Source organism: Mesocricetus auratus, unplaced genomic scaffold (assembly GCF_017639785.1).
Source record: "Mesocricetus auratus isolate SY011 unplaced genomic scaffold, BCM_Maur_2.0 Super-Scaffold_100023, whole genome shotgun sequence".
NCBI classification, from domain to species: Eukaryota; Metazoa; Chordata; class Mammalia; order Rodentia; family Cricetidae; genus Mesocricetus; species Mesocricetus auratus.
Genome location: NW_024429204.1, coordinates 31,610,824 through 31,636,149, shown reverse-complemented (window position 1 = coordinate 31,636,149; position 25,326 = coordinate 31,610,824). Strand labels below are relative to the sequence as shown.

Genomic DNA, 25,326 nt, shown 5'->3' with positions numbered 1-25,326 from the left:
ACTTACGCAGTTTATAAAGGAGAAAAGAGAAAAAGCAATACACACAGAAGTTCACTGCCTTAAACTCTGATAATCACATATGAAGATATATAGAGCAATATTAATATAAATAGATGCAGACATGCATGAACATATAAGTATATCATCTTAGATAGAATGTACACATGATTTTTTCCCATTCACTTAAGTCTAAGTAGCCTACTTATCTACTGGAAATGTATTAAACAGTAGGAATCTTGAACTGTATAACTCTCATAGGTAAAAGTCTTGATATCCCAAGGACATACAAGTTAGGTAGCATGCCTTCCAAGTCATCATTTAGTCAAGGCACTTAAAGTGGATAGAGAAGTTGTGTTTCACCTTTGAATAGTACCAAATAAATGAGAACTCATAATTAACGAAGACAAAGAAAGAACACTCCTTCTGAGCCCACTGCCCTTCTAAAAGGAGGGGACATGACTATCATCATAAATCCTCATTCAAATCCCTTCTGCAATCATGATTACCTAGGCTATGAAGTCCCAGAGTAGTGAGCTACCTTTACCATTTATCTTCAGAGGCACTTCTTTTTCTTTTACTCTGTTTTTTGGTGTCTTCTAATTGCAAAAAAACCACAATGATCATGGAATTGGTGAAAGATGCAGACATCAATTATTGTGTTTTTAGCTTTTCTGAGATGAAAAAATGGCAACATCAATAGGGAATATATAAAAATTTCACCTTTCTATTTCTAACTTCAACTACTGAGGTCAGTCTTAGACAGTTTCTCTTTAATTTCGCTTTCCTGACACAAGAGAAATAAAAACACCAAGCCAAATAATCCTTGTATAAGCATGGTATGTATCTTTCACATGTGTATTACTACATGCATGTGAAAGGATTAAATATGACAGATACTCACATGCAATGACAATGACAAAGAGTGACCTGTTTTGTGGCAACAGTTTTGCTTTGAATATTATATGCAGACATTATGTAGCTCCAAAAGAACATTATAAACTTTAGAGAACGTAAATAATCATAGTTGCATGACAGTGACCATTAGGTAGTGTTTTGTGATGGATGTAAGGTTTTGAGAATCCAGGGAAGCAGGAATTTCAGTTATGAATAGATGGAAGAACATGGGTGGTTGACTGTGAATTAGGTCACAATTTGCCAACTCATTTCAGTACTTAACATTATCCCCAGAAGCCAAGATTTGTGAAAAATCAATGGGCCAGGTGGGCTTTACACTCACCATGTCGCTGGTTCTTCATGCCTCATTGATTACTCTCCAGTGGTCACCTCACTGAAGGCAGGTGGAAATATCAAAACAGTCATTATTGATGTAATGAGCTTTCATGTTTAATAGCTTCAAACGTGAAGGATAGCTGGATTTTCAGAGAGTCATCTATCCAACATTTTATGGTTTGCCACCCTTGAGATAATCCAGATATCCCACACTCTGTCATTACTACAGGCCCAGATTATTGAGGGGGAAAAAGCAGGCAGGTGCCTTTAATCAGAACAGTCAACAAACAGTTAACAAAAAGCTGCCTAACAAGTGGCTATTTCTCTATTGCTCCCAAAGTCCTTCAACAAGGGCATCTGGAGGATGTTTTTATAGTTACTGGCTTAGCAGGCATAGACTAATAAAATTATACATTAATTAACAATCAGACTACTTTTTGAAACATGCCTCAACAGGTAGTTTTGTTATGTGAACATCATAGAATGACCACACCTTTGAAAACCTAGAAAGAATAGCCTTTACACATGTAGATAATATATGCTTTATTTACAGAAAAAGATCCCATTGTCCATGGGGCCATGAGGAATAAAACAGCTGGAGAGTTACCCAACCACAACAGAAAAGGTAAACAATCAAAGACATGGTGTACACAAGATGTACAAGGCTGTCACTGTGCACCACAGCAATTATTTTACCATGGCTAATTTTTTAAAGGAATAGAGAGTTTACACTGTAAAATGGCAATAATATGGTAAGTATGTAAAATAGTAGTATTCTCATGCATTATTGGAGTTTTTTTTACTATGTTTAATGGCATATGCTGTGTGTGACTGGTAGCACAGGCTTGTTTTCACCAACATAATCATGACACACAAGTACTAATACCTGGTATGAAAATACTAGAATGGATGGGATGTTTCTATCTAGCAGAAAAATCTTCCAGATGTACATATGATTTCTCATGCAACACAGGCTACACTAGTAAATATTAATGGTATAATATCACTTAGCCAAATAAAGGAATTGAGTTGCACTGGGCTCACACACTTCAAGTTAATTGTTCATGCAAGACTGTGCTATCATTACAATGAAACAGTGCAGCAAGTGAGTGTGTGCATCATCATTTGTGCTTAGAGAAGCATGTTTCTAGGGCTTTAAAAAGGACAGTTCTGTGAAATTTGTGGGATTTTAATACAGTGAATTTTCTCCTCTTTAGAGGAGATTTTAATACAGTGATTTTCTCCTCAGCAAAATAGCAGGAGGCTCATGGTGTCTGTATATCAGTGGCTGAGTTAGAGCAAGGGAATTGATCTTGGTCTAGAATGATATATTTGTTTTTGTCTTTTAAATTTTTTCTTTTGGTTTTCTTAATTTATTTATTTTTTATTTTGAGACAAGGTCATATAGCCCAGGCTGACCTTGAACTCATTATACAGCAGAACTTGAACTCCTGATCTTCCTACTGGTACCACTGCTCACTTTTTACACAATGCTGGAAATTTAATCCATGCTTTAACACATGCTAGGCAATCACTCCACCGAATGAGATACATGCCAAACCCCTCTAGTTTTAATTTTTTATTAAACAATAGATATAAAATATCATTATGCAATTTGAAAAATTAAAAAGTTGAAAAACTACATTTGCCAATGTCCATGATACTAACAACCATGATAAGTGCTACCTGTCAGCTCCCAAAGTTTCATTGTGTTTTCTTGTTTATGGAAAGCAAACTTTGGGTGAGCTCTTTCCTCCTTGCATAGTTAACATGCACTGTATTGTAATATTAGCTATAGGCACTGTGTTACACAAAGGGTCTTTAGGATATTTTTTTTTTGGTTTTACGAGACAGGGTTTCTCTGTATTGTTTTGGAGGCTGTCAGTCCAGCCTGGCCTCGAACTCACCGAGATCTGCCTGCCTCTGCCTCCCGAGTGCTGGGATTAAAGGCGTGTGCCACCACCGCCCGACGGTCTTTGGGATATTTTGAGCAGATACATAGTATTTTTGAATGAAGATTTTTATGCATTACTTACTTTAGAAAAGTTATGTTAAGTCATCTACTCTCTCGTATCCTATGCTAAAGGATTTAGCATTAAAATCCTTAACTAAATAAATCACTTGCCTAACTGAGGGTATTCTGCATTCTTTAACTCCTTGGAAATGTGAAGTAGTAAGGCATGTTTGTATTTTATTTACCTGATCATTTTTAAGGGTGATATTTCCCCCCACAATCCTCAGACAGAAATGTTGAAATAAAACAAAAGCAGAAACAAACAAACAGAAAGTAGGAGGACTACCAGACACATAAATTTATGTCTGAGATACAGTATTTTCTCAGAGAGAAACTGGGCACCCCATGTGACCCCCACTATTCTCTACACGTTTAAGAAAGACCTCATGGCATTATTTCCCCCCCCCTCCTCTCTCTCTTTATTTTTTTGGATTTTAGAAACAGGGTTTTTCTGTATTGTTTTGGAGGCTGTCCTGGAAGTTGCTGTGTAGAACAGGCTGGACTATCCTCTCAAGCATGGAACATACTAAGTTTTTTCTTCTTTATATTCAGTCACTTTTCCTGAGCTTAAATTTATCAGGGCAATTTGCCTCAAAACATTTGGATTCAGTATAAATTTAATTCATCAAATATTTTGTGGAGATATGTTAATAGGATGAGGTTGTGTCTCAGCCATTATAGCAAGGAAGGGCCAGTAACGTCCACAAGCAGCAGTGCATGAACCAGTAATAGTCATAGAAGTGACTGATGTTAGAGACCTGCAGTCAATGCATATTTTTGTGGCAGGTAAACTGACTTCTTCATGGGGTTGTTTCGACAAGCTCATAGAAAACTGACTCTTAACAGAAGCCTCTTATGAAACATTCATCAGGAATACACTCACAGATAAAAAAAGATAGGTTGCATCTTAAATTTTTTTAAATTTATTTTTCAGTTTAAATCTAGATAAGAAACAAGGTTGCTTCACAAGTCAGTTCTAGGTCCCTCTCCCTTTCCCTCCCCTCCCCCCGTGCCCTCCCCCCAACCCCCCCATTATCCCCTCATTTCCCCAGGGAGGGTGAGGCCCTCCATGGGGGTGTCCATAGTCTGTCATTTCATCCAGGGCAGGGCCTAGACCCTTCCCAAAGAGTTCAGGGTGAGAGTACATCTCACATTGTTGAATGGGAGTCCAAAGTCCGTGTGTATAGTCGGGATGAGTACTGATCTACTGCCCAAGGCTCAATAAATTACCTAGGCCTCCTCACTGACACCCACATTCAGGGGGTCATGATCAGTCCCATGCTGGATTCCCAGGCATCAGCCTGGGATTCAAAAGTTAACCTTTGTCAGGTCAGCTGTTTCTGGCGGTTAAACCAGCCCAGTATTAATCCCTTTGGTCATCAGTCCTTCCTCTCTGTTACTGGCTTTCTTGAGTTCAGCTCAGTGCTTAGCCATGGGAGTCTGCCTCTTCTTCCATCAGCCACTGAATGAAGTTTCTGTTACCAGACTCACTGACCATGGGATTGTAGGCTGGCACTCCCCACATCTATGTCTAAAATGCATATATGAGAGAGTACAGGCCATGATTCTCTTTTTGTGACTGTGTTACCTCACTCAGGATGGTTTCTTCTAGTGTCATCCATTTGCCTACAAATCTCAGGATTCAATTGTTTTTTTTCTGCTGAATAGCACTCCATTGTGTAAATGTACCATTCTTCGGTAGAGGGACATCTAGGTTGCTTCCAAGTTCTGGCTATTACAAATAATGCTGCTATGAACATAGTCGAACAGACATCTTTGTTGTATGAATGGGCATCTTTTGGGTATATGTCTAAGAGTGGAGTTGCTGGGTCTTGTGGTAGGTTTATTCCCATTTTTCTGAGGAATCTCCATACTGATTTCCAAAGTGGCTGAACCATTTGGCACTCCCACCAGCAATGGAGGAGTGTCCCCCTTTCCCCACATCCTCTCCAGCATAAATTGTCATTGGTGTTTTTGATTTTAGCCATTCTGACAGAAGTGAGATGTTATCTCACAGTTGTTTTGATTTGCATTTCCCGGATGGCTAAGGATGTTGAGCACTTTCTCAAGTGCCTCTCAGCCATTTTAGACTCCTCTATTGAAAATTCTCTAATTAGTTCTGCAGCCCACTTTTTAATTGGGTCCTTTGATGTTTTGGAGACTTGATTCTTGAGTTATTTGTAAATTTTGGAGATCTGTCAGATATGGGATGAGTGAATATTTTTTCCCATTCTGTGGGCTGCCTTTTTGTCTGTGCAGAATTCTACCAGAAATTCAAAGAACAGCTTATACCAATTCTTCTCAAAACATTCCACACAATAGAAGCAGAAGGGTCTTTGCCAAACTCTTTCTATGAGGCTTCAATAACCTTGATCACCAAACCACACAAAGACACAACTAAGAAAGAGAACTTCATACCAATATCCCTCATGCACATTGATGCAAAACTACTCAATAAAATACTGGCAAATCGGATACAAGAACACATCAAAACAATAATTCACCACAATCAAGTAGGTTTCATCCCAAGAATGCAGGGATGGTTCAACATACAAAAATCCATCAACGCAATCCACCATATAAACAAGCTGAAAAACAAAAATCACATGATCATCTCACTAGATGCTGAAAAAGCCTTTGACAAAATCCAACACCCCTTCATGATAAAGGTCTTGGAGAGATCTGGGATAACAGGGACATACTTAAACATAATAAAAGCTATAGACAGTAAACCAACAGCCAACATCAAAACAAATGGACAGAAACTCAACGCAGTTCCTCTAAAATCAGGAACAAAACAAGGCTGTCCACTCTCTCCATACCTCTTCAACATGGTACTTGAAGTTCTAGCCATTGCCATGCAACAACAAAGGGGGATCAAGGGGATACAAATTGGGAAGGAAGAGGTCAAACTTTCACTGTTTGCAGATGATATGATAGTTTACATCAATGACCCAAAGAACTCTACCAGGGAACTCTTACAGCTGATTAACACCTTCAGCAAAGTGGCAGGCTACAATATCAACTCAAGAAAATCAGTAGCCCTACTATATACAGATGATAAAAGGGCTGAAAAAGAAATCAGAGAAACATCACCCTTTACAATTGCCAGAAACAACATAAAATACCTTGGGGTAATGCTAACCAAACAAGTGAAAAACCTGTATCACAAAAACTTTGAATCTTTAAAGAAAGAAATCAAAGAAGCCCTCAGAAAATGGAACGATCTCCCATGTTCTTGGATAGGTAGGATCAATGTAGTAAAAATGACAATCCTGCCAAAAGCAATCTACAGATTCAATGCAATCCCCATTAAAATCCCAGCACAATACTTCATAGACCTTGAGAGAACAATAATCAATTTTGTATGGAAAAACAAAAGATCCAGGATAGCCAAAACAACCCTGTTCAACAAGGTAATGTACAGAGGCATCACCATCCCTGACCTCAAGCTCTATTATAGAGCTATAGTCTTGAAAACAGCTTAGTAATGACACAAAAATAGACAGGTAGACCAATGGAATCAAATTGAAAACCCGGATATTAACCCACACACGTATGAACATCTGATCTTTGACAAAGAAGCTAAAAATATGCAATGGAATAAAGAAAGCATCTTCAACCAATGGTGCTGGCATAACTGGAGGCTGGCATGTAGAAGAATGCGGATCGATCCATGTTTATCGCCATGCACAAAACTTAAGTCCAAATGGACCAAAGACCTCAACATAAATCCAGCCACACTGAACCTCTTAGAAGAGAAAGTGGGTGGGACCCTTGAACGAATTGGTACAGGAGACAGCTTCCTGAACATAACACCACTAGCACAGACAGCGAGATCAACGATTAATAAATGGGACCTCCTGAAACTGAGAAGCTTCTGTAAGGCAAAGGACACAGTCAGCAAGACAACAATGCATCTTAAATTTTTAGAAAAATAATGGTAACGCCACAGGGGACTTCAATTATCTCTCTCATGAATACACTCACTGGAGTGTGGAGAACAAGAAAGAGTATGAAGACCTCATAATTCATAAAAAATATTGGTTCTTGTGACTCTTCATAATTTCTCTTCTCTGTTCAGTCATATCTTCTCAAACACTACCATAACCTGTAATTATGGTCATTATTCCAGTGCCCTTTCAGCATTTTAAAATTTGGGCAATTTTTAAGAATCAGGAGGCAGTCACTATATATTGGACAAAACATGACACACTACACATTGTTCAGACTTGGGAATTTGGCCATATGGGGAAATTATGCTAAAGGACTCCTGCTACAAAATAGTAACTAACCAATTGCTGTGTTAAAACAATGATTTTCTTCAATGGTCTCTTACTAATGTTTGCACAGTGGGGTGAGGAAACTTATACTGAAACTCGCTTAGATTTAATCATAAGGTGCATAGCTCTACTCTTTCCTCATTTATTTCCAGTACAGGACTTGGTGCTATTTTTAAGCAGAATAATCTTAAGAACAGGTAGTAAAAGTAAGCAGACCATAACAAGATCCTTGACTCCTTGGCTTTCTGTTTAAGAATAACTTCACAATCCATCTTCACGTTTTTTCCCCATTGGGCTTCCATTGTACCATAGACATATAGTATCTATATCTCTAATATCTTCCATTTTCTGGCAGGAAAGGTCTTGCCCAATCTAGAAAAGCAAAGAAGGTATGGGACATTTAGAGAGGTATGCATTCACTCAGAGTAGGTATAAGAAAAGAGATTTGGGGTGAGAACTTTCAGGTAAGCAAGCAATGTCTCATCTGCTAAGAGCATACTGACAATGGGATGTATATAACCAGTTTTCCAGGAGTCAGCAACACATATTTTCAGGTGCCCTTTTACTGGGGCTATGTCACTGTGGCATTTCAGAAACATATTTTCTCATTTTGTTGTGCATCATGGGAAATAGGTTTGGCATTTGAATCAAGAGATTGAATGGTGTGTTGTGGGGGTTACCCACTCTGATGTATAGATGATGTTTGGAGTTCCTACAGTCCACTTCTGGATAGATCTGTACCATGTGGAAGAAGAAGCAACAACTTTCTCTCTCTGTACACTGACTTTAGCTGAGATATGCCATCCTGTACTTGGATTAGGACTTCAGATTCTCTGACCTTCAGAAATAAGATAACAGCACATCACTAGCTTTCACCGGAGCCCAACTACAAGACAGAAGATCGTGAAAATATCCTCTGTCACTGCAACTACATATGCCACTTTGTCACCAAGAATTATATTTGTCATGTACATGGGTAGAGGAATGAATGGAAAGAGAGAGCTACAGATAATGATTATGGCTGTCCATTCTGGATCCTACTTCCTGCAGAGTCTCTTTTTTGATATTTTTTATTTAAATTAAAAACAAGCTTGCTTCACATGTAATTCTCAGCTCCCTCTTCCTCCCCTCCTCCCTTTCCACATCACCAGCTCCCCAACCCCCACACACTCCTCACACTAATTCCCAAGGAGGGTGAGGCCCTCTGTGGGGGGATCTCCAGAGTCTGTCATTTCATCCAAGGTGGATCTAGGCCCTCCCCCATGTGTCCATGCTGAGAGAGCATTCCTCCATGTGGAATGGCCTCCCAAAGTTCATGCCATGGCAAATATTGATCTAAAATCCAAGGCCCCAGCGATTGCCAAGGCTTCCTCACTGACACTACATTCAGGGGGTCTGGATCAGTCCTATTCTGGCCTCTCAGCCATCAGTCTGGGGTCAAAGATCTCCCCCTTGTCAGGTCACCTGTCTATGTGGATTTCACCAGCAAACTCATGATACCATTTCTCATCACTCCTATGTCCCTGTCATTGGGTTCCAGGAGTTCAGGTCATTGTTTAGCTGTGGTTGTTTCCCTCTGCTACTATCAGCCACTGGATAAAGGTTTGGCAGTGGGGTTGTAGGCTGGCATCCTACTGATCCATGTCTAAAATCCATATATGAATGAGGTTATACCATGCTTGTCTTTTTGTTACTGGGTTACCTCACTCAGGATTGTTTCTTCTAGTGCCATCCATTTGCCTGCACATCTCAAGATTCAATTATTGTTTCTACTGAGTCATACTCCATTGTGTAAATGTACCACATTTTCTCTATTCACACTTCAGTTGGGTTATCTAGGTTGCTTCCAGGATCTGGCTATTGCAAATAATGCTGCTCTGAACATAATGGAACAGACATCCTTGTTATAAGAATGTGCATCTTTTGAGTATATGCCTAAGAGTAGAATTGCTGGGTCTTGTGGTAGATTGAGTCCCATTTTCCTGAGGAATCTCCATACTGATTTCCAAAGTGGCTGTAAAAGTTGGTATTCCTACCAGCAGTGGAGGATCGTTCCCCTTTCTCCACATCCTCTCCAAGATAAACTGTCATTGGTGTTTTTGATTTTAGCCATTCTGACAGGAGTGAAATGGTATCTCAGAGTTGTTTTGATTTGTATTTCCATAATGGCTAAGGATGTTGAATACTTTCTTAAGTGTCTCTCAGCCATTTTAGACTCCTCTATTGAGAAATCTCTATTTGGTTCTGTACCCAACTATTTAATTGCATCCTTTGGTGTTTTGGTGACTTGCTTCTTGAGTTCTTCATAAAGTTTGGAGACCAGCCTCTATCCTTCTGTCAGATATGGGGTTAATGAATATTTTTCCCATTATGTGGGCTACCCTTTTGTCTTGTTGACTATGTCCTTTGCATTACAGAAGGTTTTTAGTTTCAGGAGGTCCCATTTTTTAATTGTCAGTCTCAGTGTGTGTGCTACTGGAGTTATGTTCAGGAAGCAGTCTCCTGTACCAATTCGTTCAAGGGTACCTCCCACTTTCTCTTCTAAGAGGATCAATGTGGCTGGATTTTTGTTGAGGTCTTTGATCCATTTGAACTTAAATTTTTGTGCATGGCAATAGACATGGATTTATCTGCAGTTTCCTACATACCAGAATTCAGTTATGCCAGAAACATTTGTTGAAGATGCTTTCTTTTTTCCATTGTATAGTTTTTTAACTTTTTATTATTTTAATTTTAAATAGCTTGCTTCACATGTCAATCCCAGTGCCCTCTCCCTCCCCTCCTCCCGCACACCCCCTTACAATCCCCCCCAGCCTCCCACCTTTGCACCACTTCCTTCCACATAGGGTATATCTAGAGTCTGTCATTTCACTCAGGGCAGGGTCCATGCACTCCCCTAAGAGTCCAAGCTGAGAGAGCATCCCTCTTTGTGTTATGGACAGAGGAAGTCCATTTGTATGCCAGGGATAAACACTGATCCACTGCTCAGGGCCCCATAGGTTGTCCAGGGCTCCTCACTGACTCTCACACTCAGTGGGTCTGGATCAGTCCCATGCTGGCCTCCCAGCTATCAGTCTCATGTCCAAAAGCTCGCCCCTGTTCAGATAATCTGTCTCTGCATTGTATATTTTTAGCTTCTTTGTCAAAGATTAGGTGTTCATACATGTACGGGTTAATATCGGGGTGTTCAGTTTGATTCCATTGGTCTTCCTGTCTATTTTTGTGCAAATACCAAGCTGTTTTCAGGACTATAGTTCTATAATAGAACTTAAAATCTGGTATGCTTATGCCTCCAGGTTTTACTTTGATGAACATGGTTGTTTTGGCTATTCTGGGTCATTTGTTTTTCCGTATAAAGTTGAGAAGTGTTCTTTCAAAGTCTCTTAAGAAATGTGCTGGGATTTTGATGGGGATTGCACTGAATCAATAGATTGTTTTTGGCAAGATTTCCCTTTTTACTACAATGATCATACCTATCCAAGGGCTTGGGAGATCCTTCCATTTTCTGGTGTCTTCTTTAATTTCTTTCTTTAAACACTAAAAGTTCTTACAATACAGGTCTTTCACTTGTTTTGTTAGGGTTATCCCCAAAATATTTAAGGTGTTTGTCACAATTATGATATTTCTCTGATTTTTTCTCAGCCCTTTATGGTCTGTTTTTTAGAAGGGCTATTGATTTTTTTTTGAGTTGATCTTGTATCCTTCTACTTTGCTGAAGGTATTTATCAGCTGTAGGAGTTTCCTGGTAGAATTTTTTGTTCTCTTGTGTAAACTATCATATCATCTTCAAATAGTGAAAATGTGTCCTCTTCCTTTCCAATTTGTATCCCCTTGATCTCCTTTTTTTGTATTCTTGCACTAGCTAGAATTTCAAGTACAATATTTAAGAGGTATGAAAAGAAGAGACAACCTTGTCTTATTTCTGATTTTAGAGGAATTGCCTTGAGTTTCTCTCCATTTAGTTTGATGTTCGCTGTTGGTTTGCTGTATATAACTTTTAGTATGTTTAGATATGTTCCTGTTGTCCCGGATCTCTCCAAGACCTTTATCATGAATGGGTGTTAGATTTTGTCAAAGGCTTCTTCAGAATCTACTGAGATGATCATGTAATTTTTGTTTCTTAGCTTGTTTATATGGTGGGCTACACTGTTGGATTTTCATATATCGAATGAACCCTGCATCACTGGGTTGAAGCTTACTTGATCATGGTGGATGAGTTTCCTGATGTGTTCTTGAATTCGATTTGCTAGTATTTTATTGAGTATTTTTCATCAGTGTTCACGAAGGATATTGGTCTGAAGTTTTCTTTCTTAGTTGTGTCTTTGTGTGGCTTGGGTATCAATATTATTGAAGCCTTGTAAAGAGAGTATGGCAAGGAAGCTTCTGCTTCTCTTGCATGGAATATTTTGAGGAGAGTTATTATAAGCGGTTCTTTGAATTTCTGGTAGAATTTTTCACTGAGGTCATATGGCCCTGGGCTTTTTTTTTTTTTTGGTTGCGAGACTTTTGATGACTGCTTCTATTTCCTTAGGGGTTATAGGTCTATTTAAATTGCTTATCTGTTCTTGATTTAATTTTAGCAAGTTATATCTATCCAGAAAATTGTCCCTTTCCTTTAAATTTTTGAATTTTGTGGAGTATAGTTTTCAAAATACTACCTGATGAGTCTCTGAATTTCCTCAGTGTTCTTTGTTATGGTCCCTATTTCATTTCATTTCTGATTTTGTTAACTTTCAAGTTCACATTCTATCATTTGGTAAATTTGGATAAAGGTTTGTCTATTTTGTTGATTTTTCTAAAACAGCATCTCTTTGTTATATTGATTCTTTGTTTTGTTTTCCTAGTTTCTACTTCATTGATGTCAGCCCTCAATTTGATTATTTCATGACATCTGCTCCTCTGGGGTGAGTTTGTTTCCTTTTGTTCTCGAGCTTTCAGTTGTGCTGGTAATTCTCCATTTTCTTCATATGGGCATTTCGTGCTATGAGCTTTCCTCTTAACACTGTTTTCAACATGTTCCGTAAGTTTGGACATGTAGTTTCTTCATTCTTATTGAATGCTAGGAGGACTTTAATTAAATTTTATACTTCTTCTTTGACCCAGGAATGGTGTAAATGTATATTTTTCAATTTCCATGAGTTTCTAGGGTTTCTGCAAGTTGTGTTGCTGTTGAATTCTAACTGTTGTACATAGTGGTCTGATAAGATACATGGAGTTATTCCCACTTTTTTGTATCTATTGAGGTTTGCTGTGTTGCCAAGTATGTGGTTGATTTTTGAGAAGGTTTTATGTGGCATTGAGAAGAAGGAATACTCTTTTTTGTTTGGATGGAATGTTCTATAGATGTCTGTTAGACACAATTGGTTCATAACTTCTATTATTTGCTTTGTTTCTTTGTTAATTTTCTGTATGGTGCTCCTGTCGAATGGGAGTGTTGAAGTCTCCCACTATAAACGTATGAGGTTTTATGTGTGATTTGAGTTTTAGTAATGTTTCTTTTGCAAACATGGATACCTTTGCATTTGGGGCATAGCTGTTCAGAATTGAGACTTCATCTTGGTTGATTTCTCATGTGATGAGTATGAAATTTTGATGGATTTTAGTTTAATGCCTACTTTATTACATAATATGAGTGCTACCCAAGCTTGTTTCTTGGGTCCATTTGATTGGAAAATATTTTCCTAACACTTATCTCTGAAATAACATCTGTCTTTGAAGCTGAGGTGTGTTTCTTGTATGCAACAGAAGGATGGATTCTGTCTTCGAATCCATTCTGTTAGCCTGTGTCTCCTTATGGGTAAGTTAAGACCATTAATATTGAGGGATATTAATGACTATTGATTGCTCATTCTTATTTGTTTTGGAATGGTTGTTGTTGTGGAATTGTATGTGAATTTCCACCCCTTTTTTTCTTTTGACTATTGGTAAAATTGGATTATATATTGCCTATATTTTTCTTGTTGTATTTAATTTCCATGGGTTGGAGTTTTCCTTCCAGAAATTTCTATAGGGCTGCGTTACTTGATATGTATTGTTCAAATTTGGTTTTGTCATGGACTATCTTGTTTTCTCCATACACAGTTTTGAAAGCGTTGCTGCATATAGTAGTCTGGGCAAGCATCCATGGTCTCTTAGTGTTGGTAGAATATCTATCCAGGACCTTCTGGCTTTCAGAGTTTCCATGGAGAATTCAGGTGTAATTCTGATAGGTTTGCCTTTCTATGTTACTTGGCCTTTTTACTTAGCTGTTCTTAATATTCTTTCTTCATTCTGTAAGTTTGGGGTCTTGATTATAATGTATGAGGGGACTTTTTTGTGGTTCACTCTATTTGGTGTTCTGTAAGCTTCCTGCACCTTATTTGGCACGTCTTTCTTTAGGTTGAGAAAGTTTTCTTCTATGATTTTGTTGAATATGTTTTCTGCCCCTCTGAGTTGGGATTCTTCGCCTTCTTCTATACATATTATTCTTTAGTTTGTTTTTTTTTTTTTCAGGGTGTCCCATATTTCCTGGATATTTTGTGTTAGGGATTTGTTGGACTTAAGATTTTCTTTGGTCCATGAATCGATTTCTCTTAGTGTGTTTTCAACATCTGAGATTCTCTCTTTCATCTCTTGTATTCTATTGGTTACACTTGCATCTGTAGTACCTGATCATTTGCCCAGTTTTTCTATTTCAAGCATCCCTTCCGACTGTATTTTTCTTATTGTTTCTATTTCAGATTTCAGTACTTGCACTGTTTGAATTGTCTATTGCCATTTTTACTTTGTCCTTTCCTCCATTTCTTGCATTTTTTAATTTCTTGGTTTGTTTTTTCTTCCATTTCTTGCATTCTTTGGTTTGATTTTTTTTCTAACTCTTTAATGGATTTCCCCACATCATCTTTCAGGGCCTCTATCATTTTCATGAAGTTGCTAGGATGCTGGGATTCTTTGGCTCCCACCTGGATGGAAGCCACAGTGGCAGACCGCAAACACAGGCAGGTGACCTAGAAACATGCCCTGGTTTTCCTAGTTCTGTGGGCGAAGCAGGAGATTAGGATGCTGGAGTATGTTGGTTCCCGCTGCCTGGATGGGAGCTGCAGTGGCAGCCCCAAGCACAGGCTGGTGTGCCTGTAGAATCTTAATGACTATAACTGTCTGGTGACTAAAGGGATCATAATATTGATCCTGTTTATATCAGATGATGCGGTATGTGTAATCTAGCACATAATCCCCAAAAGAAGTCTCTGACTATGATTAGAAAGTCAATAAATATTATTCCACTGAATTAAATCTGATAAACCACCTTAAATCAATAAACTTCTATTGTTCCCCTTTCTTCACTTGTACCCACTTGATTTTTTGGAAAATAATTTTTAAAAAGCTAAGTAATAAGTAGGTAAAATATAATGAACCAGACCTGAATTTTCCTGAGAAGTTCTTTTCAAATAATGAACATAACTATAATGATATTTACCACAATAAATACATATATTTGTGGAACAATTATGCATGGACTACTTCTAAAATATTCATGTTTATTATCTGAGTATTTTCCCTGTCATCATACAGTCATTTGAATGTAAACAGCCTATTGCTCATAATTCTTGGAAGGGTTAAATAAGATACAATATGGGGAGAAACCACAAATTTTAACATATAAGAAATATTCAATAAAATATGAAAGATTTTGAATTTTGCTTTTATTTTTTGTTGCATGTTTTGAACAGGAAATGTATATTCTTAAGGCTTATCAACACCATTGGTCAAATAGGAAAACCTGGCTTCCTCAAGACAATTAATTTTTAATATCTTAAATCTTCTTTTATATTCACATTTGGAAACCTATTGAAAAGAAGCTTGAGGTAAAATCAAGGATGTAGAAATATCACATTATTTTCTTAAAGTGGAGATTTAAAATGTCACCTGTGTGTGTGTCTGGGAAGAAGGTATCAATATGAAAAGGAGGTGTATAATTTATTATTTTTCTCTCAAAACACGATGGTCAAGCCACATACTTTTCTATTTGTGTTTTTGTAACAGTATGGATTTTTTCTTTCCATGAGTTGAAATTTAAACAACACAGCCAGAAGTAACTGAACAGTGTCAATATTTCATCTATGAAAATTTCCCTTTCTTTACTAGATTTGCTTATACATCTCTTGAAGTTTGAGGTGATTTGACTGTGTGGCATGTTATGCCTTCCTTTTCTTCCTTTTGTTATACACATAAGTTATATCTTTTAAGACATAGCTCAAATTCAATCTCTGTGACCACAAGTTCCAAATACTAGGGAACGGAAAGAGAATCCATGCTGTTTACTCTCCAGGAAGTCATTTTTTTTTCTCTTGGCTTATGATGATGTAGCGTGGGGAAAGATATATCTGAAATTATGGCTGCCTGTTTCCTGAATTCCTCTGGGTCTTCTGTGACCAACAGCTGTCCATCCTGTGGTGTCTCAGAGGCCATCCTGAGTACCTGTAAGCAGAAATAAAGTCACAGAGAAATAGATATTCCATTCTCACTTCATGAAAACATACTGCACTTTTTGTTTTGTTTTGACAGTTTTATCTTATTGGAGTTTTGTTTGCTTTCTTTCATTTCTGATTTTTGTTTGTTTTTTGTTTGTTGTGGGCAAGAGGTGGTAAGAACATGAAGCTGAAGTTGAATGGCTAAGTAGGTGGCAAAAGCAAGGGGAGTTGGTGGAAGGGATATCATGCACAAAATATAATGTATTAGAAAGATCATCTTAAAATATCTAAAATAATAATGGGAGGTATGCACTATGGGCAATTGTCATTGTTAACTTGACTAGAGTTAGAAAGACCTTGTGGAATGACCATGTGGGTGTGTTTCCAAGGATATTATCAAATAAATACTTGGAGGGAATGATTCAGACTGAAATATGGTGTCACCATTGCAACTACTGGGGACACAGATATAGCAAAAATTAAACAACAAAAAATTAGTATAATTATAAACTCACAAAATTTGGCATTCAGTACTCATATGAATAAATAAAGGTTTAAAAAGCCAGAATGGGAAATATTCAGTGACTTGTACTCTTGTTTATGAAAATATAAACTAAATATGGTCATAATAATTGTAAGGTAAAAGAAAATTCTTGTCTTGTGAAATTCAGGAGGATTAGGAACTGGGGGAATAGATTAGTTATAATGTCAACAATGTCTTGAAAGTTCATTTCTGTATTGGACACTAGTCATCATATGATTTCACAATGTGACAAAGCAAAGATTATCTGTCATCATATTTTATGTATGCCTGTTTTGTGAACCTTAAAATTAGCTATAAAGAAGACAAATGTTTACAATGTTGATAAATAAAAGAATTTTAAGTAAACATCACATTTGTAAACTTTAATGAAATAAAATTTCAGAAACTTCAAAATCAGAATTTGACTGAAGTAGAGCTCACAAATTATTAAGGGAAAGATGTTTTCAAAAGAAAATGTTAAGTCTACAATATTTTCAACCTTTATAGACATGTTTTAAGCAGTTTTTTATAAAGAATATTTAAAAATTAAATATTCATTGTTCATTATATATACTATACATTTAAAGAATATAATTAATTATTGAAATATTAGAATATTTGTTCATTATTTATCTTAAGGAAGTAACTACAGATAAACTAAAACTCTAACAGGTCAAGTTTTTGTTTGTTTGCTTGTTTTTCTAATTTTTGGTGAGGAAGGTTCATCATCTGCTCCATTAACATTCCCATATTGAAATTTTTACTTCAAAAATGGTAAATGAATATAAATGGCTTTTCAAATCTAAAAATTCCATCTGAATTTCTTTAACCACATTACCATGCACAGCAATTATGAACAAAAGGAGCATCGGGCTCTTGGGATTCAAACCAGATATATGTGGTCTATAATGTCCTCATATAAACAAAAAATATTCATCTGAAAGAGAAAAGCAAGTGCTTATGTTTCAAGAATGTCTCTAGTAGGCAACTGGAGGCATTAGACATGGTTTTACCCCTTGGTATTCTTTCCTTCCAGTGTTTCTTCTGTGTTATAATAATGAAGAGTGCTTAATGTGGTCATTATCTATTACTGTATGTGGACTGAATGACTGTTGGCGAATGTATCAGGCATGATTAACAACATTCACTTTCTTACCTGTTTCATGTAACAAAGACTACCCCTCAAATCAACACTTATGCCTCCATAAGAAGAAGTCCTAGGGATGGAAATTTGGTCTTATATATTAAATATACTTATGACTTAGCAGGGAACAACATGGAATTGTCTTGTTTTTGCTGTTCTTTCTGTTTTCTGTCTGATCACACAGCAGCAGAAGCAGTGGTGGTTAATGGCATCTATGCGTCCCTTCCTGATGTCTTCATTGCCAAGGTAGAATACAGAAACTTAATAATGCAAGGTTTTTGGCTTGCACTCTTATGAACCTTTAAATATTTTTTTTCTGCACACAGTTCCATGTGTTATTCACATTCTATTAAAAGATTCATAACTATTTCTGTTTCCTGCAGTGAACTCAAACCATTAAAGCAAGCCTCAACATGAGACCTTAGTTAATTTATCTCTTTGGTGAGACTAATGAAATGATTAAATGCATGGACCCAGAACAAATTATTCCTTCAGTTTCCTATTATTTTTGTTTAAAATACAGGTAGGGAAATGAAAACCTGTAGATAAATTATCTCTCAGTATCTAATTCAAATAGTGTCAAATTAGAAGTGAAAAAATGTCATGAAAATATCCAATTAAATACTGTACTTTATTTAATGTCCCATGTAGTCCAAGCAGCATTACTTCAGGTGGCACTGATGTAAGAATGAACCGCATGCTGATTGGGAGCATGGTGGCAGGAGAGAGGGAGTTAGGAGAAAGAGAATGGGAGAAGAGGAGAGAAGAACATGAGGGAGCAGGAAGATTGAGTCAGGGGAAGAATACAGGAGAGCAAGATAAGAGATACTTTAATAGAGGAAGCTATTACAGGTTTAAAGGGAAACCTGGCACTAGGGAAATGTTCAGAGATCTACAAGGTTGACCCCAGCTAACAATCTAAGCAAAAATAGAGAGGCTACCTTTAATGTTCTTCCCTGATAATGAGATTGATGACTACCTTATATGCCATAGTAGAACCTTCATCCAGTAGTTGATGGAAGAAGAAGCATACACCTACAGGAGCGATGAGCAAAAAGGTCAATATCAGGCTGGAGAAACCCACAGAAACAGCTGAGATGAACAATGGGAACCTCATGAAGCCTAGACTGATAGCAGGGAAACCAGCATTGGACCGATCCAGACCTTCTGTACTTCGGTGTCAGTTAGGAGTCCTGGGCAATCTATTGGGCTTCTGGTAGTGGATCAGTATTTATTCCTAGCACACGAATGGACTAAGGGAGCCCATTCTACATAGAGGGACACTCTCTTGTCATAGACACATGGGGGGAGGGCCTATGCCCTGTTCCAAAGGATATGGCAGACTTTGAAGATTCTACATGGAAGGCTTCCCCCTCCCTTGGGGAGCAGAAAGCAGATGGGATAGGGGTCAGTATGAGGCAGGGGAGGAGGGGAGAGATAGCAAACTGGGATTGACATGTAAACAAGCTTGATTCTATTTTAAATAAAAGAAAGAAAAGAGAATGAACCACATATTTATTACCCACTTGGACCTCAACTTTTTTTTTTTTTTTTTGGTTTTACGAGACAGGGTTTCTCTGTTTTGGAGGCTGTCGGTACAGCCTGGCCTCGAACTCACAGAGATCCACCTGCCTCTGCCTCCAGAGTGCTGGGATTAAAGGCGTGTGCCACCAACGCCCGGCCAAGACCTCAACTTTTATAAGGGGATACAGAGACAGGCAGGCTATTTCACTAAATGCCATAGGGATGCAGTAATAACAGGCACAGGATACAATGAAAACAAAGGTGAGTGGTATTAATTCCACTTGGGAAATGAGGTCTCATGGGACTCATTGGTGGAGATGTCCAATCAGAAGTATAAGTGACAAACCGGGCGTTGGTGGCACACGCCTTTAATCCCAGCACTCGGGAGGCAGAGGCAGGCAAATTTCTGTGAATTCGAGGCCAGCCTGGTCTACAAAGCTAGTTCCAGGACAGTCGCCAAAACAATAAAAAGAAACCCTGTCTCGAAAAACCAAAAAAACCAAAAAAAAATAAAAAAGAAGTATAAGTGACAAACCTAGTTTGTGAATAAGGAGTTCATGGCAAAATGGCACACAGTTGCGTTTCATATCCCTCCAAATTGTGCAGTTTTCATCTCCTTATATCAAGTTGAAATTCCATCGGCTGCATTGATTCATATCTCTTCGATCGGGTAATGAACACCTTACAGTTCTGGTAAGTCTAGAGGACAGTTTCGGGGAGTAATTGAGGAACATATTTTCTTCTTAGTAATGAATAACTATGAATGGTGAGCCTATTAACTCCTCCTGTTCCCACATTCTGCTGTTCAAGAGATACTTGGGGCAGCAGAGAAAGACTTGAGGATCTTAAAATCATCAGCCAACAAAATTGACATGATTTTGAGCTGAGAACTGACACAGAATTCTGGTAAAGTTCCAGCATGTAAGATAAAAATATGAATTATTACTAAAGACATTTCAAATAAGGTAAATTAAGCTTCATGAACTCTAATGGAACAACTTAATAATCTAGTCTTTAGAAGGATGCAGGGAATTAGATGTGTGTGATGGTCTGGTAACTTCCATGCAATAGATATAAGGTAAGGGAGATTTCCATCAGAAAGAATCAGAAACTCACTGCAAATTTAACGCAAGACAAAATGATGATTAAGAATTTTGGATACACAAAAAATTTATGTCTGAAAATACCACATGAAACTTTCCAAGATGTATGAAAGGGACATCCCTAAACTGGAGGTCACTCTTGAATGGTTTTCCTCACCTCTTGGGAAGTTTGTAACCTGTTTGTGATTTCTTAGAGATCTAACTGGCAAAATCCTTGGAATCAGAAAGGCAGGAAATGGAATCATGAAGTTCTATATTTCAGGTAGAATTTGGAGAGTCATTCACAGAGAACAAAAAATTGTGCATGGATACCAAATTAAATGCCAGGTAATAGTCATATGTAGACACAAAATATGTGCCTATTCTGAACTGATATAAAGGAAACAAAAAAAGGAACTGAAGTCTTTAAACTCGTTATAAAATTTGTAAATTATCTCCCAAATATATTTATATTAAGTACCATTAACATGTGCTTCTATGTGTTTATGTATGTATGTAAGATGTGTGTTTGTGCATGTGTGTGTGTTTGTGTGTGTGTGTATATCTCTATGTGTGTGTATAGACAGGAAGTTGTTTTTTAAGAAAAGGTCTGTCATTGAACACAGTGTTCACACATTTGTTGATGTGGAAGTTTGAATAAGAAATGTCCTCCATAGGCTCAAGTATTCAAAAACTTAGTCCCCAGTTTGTGGTACTGTTGGGGCAGGTTGTGAAACCTTTAGAAACTGGAACCTTGTTGAGGAAAGTATGTCACTGTAAGCCGTGTTTGGTAATTCATAACCTTGGCCAGCTTCCAGTCCATCCTCTCTGATCTGTAAGTTTTATTTATAATTTATAAGTTAGCTTTAGAAAATGTGATCTCCCAGTTTCCTGTTCAAGCATTGACCCTCATGGCCACATCACTGTGGACTAGTAGAAATTTGAAGTTGTTTATTGAACAAAAGGTTGCAGAAAAAGCTGTGTGTTTTGAAGCTGCTTCAAAACTCTATGAAAAATGTGGTAGGGAGACAACAGAGAAAGGGAAAATAAAAAAAGAAAACTGAAATTCATGTATGAGTCAGATGAATTAAGTAAATTAAAAGCATTAAAAAAAAAACAGAACCTGAGAGCAATTGTCAATGGGTGCCTACTTTCTGCTGAATATCAACTGCTGTATAAGCTCCAAACTGAGTGACTTACAGAATATAAACTCCATTGTTTTCCTTAATGCAGTATGTGAAGTCTGAGGTCCACGTTCTATGTAGTGGTTTCAGGACACTGAATCATTAATCTTTCAGTTTCTTTAGCTCCAGGGCTTCTGGAATTCCTATATTTTTTACCAAATTAGTAACAAGAGATGATAGAGGATTTGTGGAAGTCGTTGCTACTCTTGGTACCTTAAGGAAGCAGCCATGGGAGGACAACATGCCACTTCCATGTAGATTTCACTAATAAAAAAGTATTTCTATACAACACTGTAAGGGAATTTTGGTGTTGACAACAATTTGATGAAATAAGGAACAAATAAATGTGAAGCCAGTGAACAGTACCCTTTCTCTTGTTACAATAAAGGGAGACAAGCAAAGTCATTTTGTGGACAGAAAGACAATACCTTTAGGTATGGCACAAGATCAGTGTCTGCTGGACTTATGTTAGTGGTCTTTTCCATGATGCTTTTGCTGGTATATAATTAAATCTCAGAAGACAGGTCCTATTGTACATGAAATTGTAGACACTAAGAATACACAAATACATCAAGTTCACTATCAGGAATGGGCATTCGAGGTGGTCTCTACACTATTGCTTAGCTTGCCAATTGGTGTCACCCGTTTAGATCACTAGAGGTCACAATGACTGATGGAAGCAGAGGCAAACACCCACAGTTAAATACTGAACGGAACCCAAGGAACCCAGCGACAGAGAGAGAGGAGCGATGAGCAAATTGGCAAAGAATGGGCTGGCAAAACCAGCAGAGACAGCTGATCTGAACAGGGGAGAGCTGTTGGACCCCAGACCGACAGCTGGGAGGCCAGCATGGGACCGATCCAGACCCCCTGAATGTGAGAGTCCATGAGGAGGCCTGGGCTACCTATGGGGTCCTGAGCAGTGGATCAGTGTTTATCCCTTGAATACTAACAGACATCGTGTGTCCATAACACAAAGAGGGTTGCTCTCTTTGCCTGGACTCTTAGGGAAGTGCCTGGGCCATACCCTGAGTGAAATGATAGACTCTAGATATCCCCTATGTGGAAGGAATTGGCAATAGGGTGGGAGGATGGGGAGGATGATGGGGGGATGTGGGAGGAGGGGAGGGAGAGGGAACTGGGATTGACATGTAAAACAAGCTATTTAAAATTAAAATAAAAAGGAATACATAAATACTCAGAAATGTGAGAGTGTATGGAATGAATATTTTAAAATCAGTCTGATAATGAGCCCCATGCTGAATAAACTCTCAGAGAGACTGAGAGTGTTCTTTGCTTCATGCCTCCATAGCAATCAGAAGTGCCCTTATATCTAAGCAATAATGTCACCATCACAATTTTGTGTACCCACTACTTTGATTATTTTTCTGACTGATTTCCATGTTCTCAAGTAGGGGAATCAGGCTTTGCTTTGACCCCAGGTGGTCAATGCATGATCATAGCTTTCTCACTGTTGTTTTTGGCATCTAACAACATGTTGCTCCTTGTTACAATGACATGGTTAGATTTCTGCTAGTATGCAGATCCTTCCAGAACCAAATGTCTCATGCTTTCCTGTAACATTCAATCATGTATGTCCACCCCTTGGCATGCAGGTCTGGTGTGTGGTAAGACAGCCATGGGTGCAGCTCAGTGTTATATATCACAATGTCAAAATTTGCATACCCTGCCTAGACCTCTCAACAATGTAACCCATATTCTCTTACTATCTTTTCCTTCCTTGCCCAGTTTTGTTCACAACTGATCTAGAGGTGTTCCATGTTATCTCCGCTGTAACTTCCCTTGCTATAATAGACATGATTCCAAGTTTACTGACAGAGCTGTAAAGAAGGTGAAGGGAATGGGAGAGACTTTCATTTCAAACACTTCTTCCATTCCTAGTGTCTTCTATGTGTGTTATACTTCTTTATCCTCTTGTCATCCTTTTGTCTTCTGTTTCTGTTTGTATCAGAGTCTCACATTGGTTCATCATATTTTAAGCCACTTAGTTTTTCAGAATAACTGAAATAAAAAATTTTCAGCTGATTTTTCCCTAAAATTATGTAGTACATATATAATAAAGTTTGATTATTTCCATCTCGATAGTTTATTTCTAACAGCACTAAAAATTATATATATGAATGCACACAAAATGGACAATGCATTAGGAAAATTAAGAGGTAGGAAGTTAATAAATGGCTCTGTCTTTCTTGCACTAAAATATAGATAGTTTTTCACTGAAATATCTTCTTGGTATATCTATTTATCATAAAAACCCAGGGGGAGATTTGATGGTTATATTTATAACCCTGAGGACAGGTAGGCTTTTATTTGTTTTTTTTCTTCTTATTTTTCGCCAACTCTATTGACAACAGAATTTCAGGACAAGCTATTTTATACTCATTATTTTTCCTTAACAGCCATGATCGCCTAAAGAAAAAAGTGTGACTATAACAAATCAGCTTTCATACTGGGTCTGTGACAGTTCAGATAGGAGAGACAAAGAGGGGACTTATATGGAGCTTGGAAAAGATTGTGATGGATTTCTCCCTTTGGGAAATTAGAACCAAATCAGAGAAGTTGAGCAAGATGTGAGGAAGTCCAAGACATTCAGCACAAATGTCTGAATCACACTTAGATTATTAAAAACATTGGCACTCCCTTTTCTCCCATTGCATGCCTCCTAAGGTTTGGCCAAGAGACTATCATGTCTGCAGTGTGCTTGTCATTATGTGGAATTACAGTACAATTCATAGCATGTTTCTTTTTGTAGCAAAATGTGGTGAAATTTATCATGCTCAATAGAAAGAAAACCCACATAATTTATCTCATATTTAGATATTCAATTTTCACCAGTTATAGGAATAATATTTACTCTAGTTATATTTGGCTGAACACAAAGACTTGGAACTATTTCTATTTGGCCACCTGGTCAGGTAAAAGAGGTGGCATTTGGAATTATTTCTTTTCTATATCATTTATCAGTTCTTCATTTTCTATTGCCTCAATGGTCAACTGCCAATGTTACCGTATTGTCTCAATCCCTGAATGATTAAGATCTGGACTTTCCCATTATGGCCCTCTGTGATTCAACTAAATCCAACAATTCCCCATTGTCCCTTCATCTGAAAAATAACTGCTTCAGTAAGACTGGTCTCATTATCCTGCAATCCATTACACACCTACATTCATCTTTGCATTTGCTCACATAACTGAGCACAGTGATCAGTTTCTAATTTATCTTCCTTTTCCTAATTACTTCAGAGTCTATGCCCCCACATAACAGGCCTGACAATGTGCACTTTGTTAAAAACACTAATGCATTTTGTGGCGTCATATCTGTCTTCCAATTTCTAAGACTGTTTATAAAGTTACACATTACAACTAACTATTTTAATGGTCAATTATCATTGTTAGTGGCAATATATGTCTAATTGATGTCTTTACAATAATTCAATATTAAAAACTATTTCATAACTTTACCTGGCAGGGGTGATACCATCATCACAAAGGTGATTTGCTCAGGGCAAGACTTATCCATTGCACTCCAGATATACTGACTCCTGTGATTTCCCCAAGTGAGGGAAACTTGACTGCACAATTTGTGGTAGTGGGGGACTGTGCTCATGCTCACCCTTGAAAAAAATAAAATTAATCCATATACAAGTACTCCTACCTATAGTTATGTAGACATTTATAAAGTTCAAATTTTAAATTAATGTATTTCTTTTCATATTTTACTACAGTATTGGGACATCAAGAGTCATGGCCACAGGCAACAGTGTAGGAGGTGGAGTTACAGAACTCAGGACCAAGTAAAGGGTCAGCATGCAGCTCAGTTAATACACATGGTTACACTCCCCCAGCATTCAGCTGTCAGAGTCCTTGAATA

At 37.7% G+C, this 25,326-nt stretch overlaps 1 non-coding gene across 1 annotated transcript; it reads left to right on the top strand.

The window, feature by feature from the left end:
- The first annotated feature begins 24,909 nt into the window (after positions 1-24,909).
- LOC121133757 lies at positions 24,910-25,073 on the top strand. The gene has a single exon (XR_005870734.1). It is a non-coding gene; the product is annotated as a U1 spliceosomal RNA (small nuclear RNA).
- Positions 25,074-25,326: the final 253 nt, after the last annotated feature.